We start from the raw sequence: 5,468 nt of genomic DNA, 5'->3' as shown, positions 1-5,468 counted from the left end.
CCATTAAAAAGAAATGGCACACAAACATGTATAGTGCATTTTGCCAGCTTTGTAGTGCGATTTGGAATTGTGGACACAATGGCTGCAGTTCTGCCCGCGATCCTAAACTGTGAACAGGACTTAAGACCTTAAACCTATAGATATTATGCTCAAGATATAACGAACAGATGAGTGCTTGCTTTTACTTCCAATCTGAATGCAAATGTTCTGTGCTTGTTATTCCTTGTCCATGCAAGATGTGTGTCCTATGTGTGTGATAAGACTTGGGGCCAATAATACTGCAGAACAAGGCACTTTATATTAAGAGGACCTATAGAAATAGAATACTATTCACAACTATTGATTGCAATATCTACTCACTTTCTTTACATGAGGAATATATTTCTCATAAAATAGTGTTTTCACAGTATTTTTCTTATCAATGTTTGCATTACAGTGCATCCAGTTTCTTCCAGCCTTAGTCAACACAGGTGCACATTTTGGAGAAAGTTGCGACCCTATAGCAGAAAGTGTCTGAACAAGGATTGACACTGAAGAATCACCAACTATTATTTTATTCAAAGCTACAGATGTCAAAAGACCTTCTGACATGTTAAAGGGAATATGAGATTTTAGTGACAGGGCTTAGATCTATTTAACTTTTAAACTAATCCTTAAGCTTGCCATAGATGATTCAAATCTCAACCGGTTCAGCAGGGACCAGCTGAGATTCGAACTATCTATGGGCAGGCTTATGCAGGCCATAGATTGGTCGTTTATCGGCAGAATTTTTGTGCGCACGAAAAATCGGCCAATATTCACACTGTTAGTGGGGCCAGCCTGTCATCCGTTTTTCGCGGATCTCCTCATTTATTTTTATCGGTAATGCTGGAAAATCATTGGTGGCAATATCGGCAACGGGGCCAACCGATTTTTCGTTTATCGGCCGGCATTTCGGTCGATAAACAGCCCATCTATGGCCTTATTGTACCCAAATCAATTGCTATATGACTTGGGTACAACCAGAACACAATAGCTCAGCAGGAGTGATTCCTCCATCAACCCTAACTGTGCTGATAGAGGAATCAATTTTCTTTACTGCAACCCATGGTTACAGAAAACCCCTCTTCCCCTCCTGAAGACTCCTGGGATGTATGACATAATTTGCATAGGCCAGAAACCAGGAAGTAACTGAAGAATTGTAAAGAAAAAAGTTACATCAAGAAAATATTATCATATCTATTTACTAATGCTAACGGCATAAGGATTAAAAATAGTCAATGTTGATTAAGAGAGGGAATTTCCGCTTCACTGTCTATTTGTAAATCAAAAATATGTTATATAAACAGTGAAAAAATCAAACTTCCATTTATAAACTTAACACAGTCATTGGCCCAAACCCTTTGTATTTTTAAAATTTTTTTTTTATTTGTAAGAACATTAAGGATTTATTCCATCTGACAATCCCACAAGTTTTGTAATTTAATCTCCAATTCCCAGAGAGCTTTAGCTTTAAGTGAAGTTGCATGAAAATCCCCAAGGAACTCATGTTAAAATAAATAGACCACAGTAAGAGTTCTTATTCATCACTGTTACAGAGCAGCATGGATGATTCTGACCCTCTTCTGAATAAACAAATTCTTGTTCGATGCTTTAAAAACGGAATATCCACTTTAATGATTTTTTTTTTTGCAGATATTTGTTAACAGCTTAACCTTACATGAAGGTAAGAATACATTCTTGTTCTGGAAGTTCATACATTCTGTTCTATCATCCTCCACTAACAATGTTTAAAAATGAACTGCAGCCCAAACCAGATATTCCAGTTCCCTACTAGCTGTAATGCAATAAAGGGTTTCCACCATGGGACCACGGACAGGTTCTAAACATTTTGGACTTTGTCGAAAATTAGAAAATATCTTCAAAAACACCTTAGTAACCTAAAAATTGTACATACAAATTTTGTATGGTCAACTAATGTGAAAAAAAAAACCTGTAGCCTTTTTTTTTTCAAAGCAAAATATTATTTTTAAAAGAAATACAGATTTCTTTATGTGCAACAGGGTTATATAGTTAGTCTGGCTGAAAAAAGACAAAAGTCCATTCAGTTCAACCATAAAAAAAAAAAAAGTTATAATCCTACACCCACAGAGGAAGGCAAAAAACCCAGCAAACTATGACCTAATTTGCTCCTGCAGGGGAAGAAATTCCTTTCTGATCCCTCAAGAGGCAATCGGATATTCACTGAATCAACTTTACCTATAAATGTCAGTATCCAGTTATATTCTGTGTATCCAAGAAAGAATCCAGGCCTTTTTTAAAGCAATCCACTGAGCTGGCCAGAACCAACTCTTGAGGGAGTCTATTCCACATTTTCACAGCTCTCACTGTGAAGAAACCTTTCCGTGTTTGGAGATTAAATTTCTTTTCCTCCAGATGTAAAGAGTGCCCCCTTGTCCTTGTGATGACCTCAAAGTGAATAGCTCTACACCGAGTTCACTATATGAACCACTGATGTATTTATACATGTTGATCATATCCCCCCTTAATCTCCTCTTCTCAAGAGAGAATAAATTCAGTTCCTCTAATCTTTCCTCATAGCTGAGTTCCTCTATGACTCTTATCAGTTTGGTTGCCCTTCTCTGTACTTTCTCCAGTTTCCCAATGTTTTTTTGTGAATTGGTGCCCAAAACTGAACTGCATATTCCAGATGAGGTATTATTAATGACCTAATATGAAGTAATTAGCCCTGTCACCATGATAAATTTAGTTTCTGTACCAATTCTCTTTACTCCATATTGCTGGTTGACAGTACAGTCAGAGGAAAAAGAACATTTCTTGCTTTAGCTTGGTGTAGCAGGTTGAAGATGAGTTGCTGGCTCCGAGACACTGGCCTAAACATACATGAAGGTAAGGCAGTTAATGACTTTTGGATCTGTCCAACTGTTATGGAGGTCTGCATAAACATTTTTTATCGAAATCCAATAGGCATATTTATAAATCAGTGAATTTGGCATTCAACAAACGTTCACTACTGCTGAATTAATCACTGTAATTTAAAACACTTGCACCAAGAAGATACACCTACAGTAAATGTTTGGTGAATGTCAGATTTAGTGCTTTTTAAATAGTCCTGTATTGTGTTTACTTGAGTTCTTAAAATTAAAAAGACCAGTATAATAGTAATGTTGTTACCATTTGATAACCTTTTACAATTTCTTCATTTATTAATTTTTTTTCTACAGAATATATATTTATATATATATATAGCTTACATTTAATTAGTACTGTTTTTGCCATGAATGTACTTCTATTTGCTACAGGCATTCGACAGCTGATTAAGAAATAAATTCATACAGAAATGAAGAATCATAAAACTTGTATATACACAGAGAAGGAAAGGATGTTGTCCCCAACCTGAATGAGTCAACTTGCATCTCAAATGTAGTAATATTCAGCCTGCATCTTAAAATGTAAATAATTCCCAAAATAATGTTTAGCAGATTTATAAAAGAACAGAATGGACTGTACTTACTGAATATACGGAGTTACCATATATTTGTATTGGTATCAGCTATCATTGCCACACTTGAATGAAATGACAATCAGTTAACAGGAAATTAAATTAAAAGTTTGACACAATAAACAAGGGGTATCAATTACAATGACCAAATCTACATCTGGACAATACAGCATGTCTGACTCAAATGCTTACTAAATGAGTGGAAATATCACGTTTTGAGGACGATCTTTACTAAATCAATTGATGAGTAAAATATGTATTTTGAAACTATATGAACATATGTTACATTACTGAAATAGAGCATTATATTAACCTTTAATTAGCTATTCTACTCTCAACTGTTGAAATGTGATTTATGATTACTTTGTGTAGATTATGGCCCGCAACTAAAGAACTACTGAATTTGACAGCTGAGAGAAAATATATATGATATGTTATGGCAGCACTGAATATGCTGCAAGATGTATACTTCTATATAACATTAGCGTGTATTGCTTACTAATTCTACACTACCATTCTGCACTGATTGTCACATTGATATCACAGGTATGCCTAGCTGATGAAATGAGATGTTGTTTTGATCACAGATAGTTTGCAAAGGGCCTTTTTGGAGGAAATGAGACTGGATTGTTTTTAATATGTCAATTCTCTATTTTCATGTAACTTAAAGTAGAGCTAAAAGCAAAACCTTTTTTCATTTTGGATGGAGTAAGGGAGGGTTATAACCCCTGTCAGTTTTTTTTTTGCTGTCTCTGTCCCATTGGGAAGTTTTTCTTATACCTCGTGTCCCATAGCAAAAACATGAAGTGAGAGGAAATCCCTTCATTATTATTATTATAATACAGGATTTATATAGCGCCAACAGTTTGCTCAGCGCTTTACAATATAACGGGAGACAATACAGCAACAATACAGTTCAATATAAGAGGGATTTAAGGGCCCTGCTCCTTGGAGCTTACAATCTAGGATGGAGGGGCTAGTGGTACAAAAGGTAGTAACTATGGGGGATGGACTGGTTGGAAGAGTAGAAGATTCCAGTATTAGCTGAGGGCAGGATAGGCTTCCCTGAAGAGATAGGTTTTCAGAGATCGCCTAAATTGGTAGTTTCTGTACCAATTCTCTTTACTCCATATTGCTGGTTGATAGTACAGTCAGAGGAAAAAGAACAATTCTTGCTTTAGCTTGGTGTAGCATGTTGAAGATGAGCTGCTGGCTCTCGAGACACTGGCCTAAACTTACATGAAGGTAAGGTAGTTAATGACTTTTGGATCTGTCCAACTGTTATGGAGGTCTGCATAAACATTTTTTATCGAAATCCAATAGGCATATTTATAAATCAGTGAATTTGGCATTCAACAAATGTTCACTACTGCTGAATTAATCACTGTAATTTAAAACACTTGCACCAAGAAGATACACCTACAGTAAATGTTTGGTGAATGTCAGATTTAGTGCTTTTTAAATAGTCCTGTATTGTGTTTACTTGAGTTCTAAAAATTAAAAAGACCAGTATAATTGTAATGTTGTTGGAGTAATCTCCTTCGCTGCCATTTGATAAACTTTTACAATTTCTTCATTTATTCATTTTTTTCTACAGAATATATATATATATATATATATATATAAAAATATATATAACATTTAATTAGTACTGTTTTTGTCATGAATGTATTTCTATTTGCCACAGGCATTCGACAGCTGACTAAGAAATAAATTCATACAGAAATAAAGAATCATAAAACTTGTATATACACAGAGAAGGAAAGGATGTTGTCCCCAACCTGAATGAGTCAACATGCATCTCAAATGTAGTAATATGTTGTCCCCATGTTGGATGGGGGAAGCTCTGGAGAAATCCTGGAGACGAGCATGGGAGGAGGAGACAAGGGAGCTAGAGAATAAGAGTCTTGTGAGGAGTGGAGAGTACGGTTTGGGTGATATTTAGAGACAAGATTTGTGATGTAAT

The sequence above is a fragment of the Staurois parvus genome, unplaced genomic scaffold, assembly GCF_062004578.1.
Source record: "Staurois parvus isolate SC_StPar_1 unplaced genomic scaffold, SC_StPar_1.0 ptg000415l, whole genome shotgun sequence".
Lineage (NCBI taxonomy): Eukaryota > Metazoa > Chordata > Amphibia > Anura > Ranidae > Staurois > Staurois parvus.
This window is presented reverse-complemented; position numbering follows the sequence as displayed.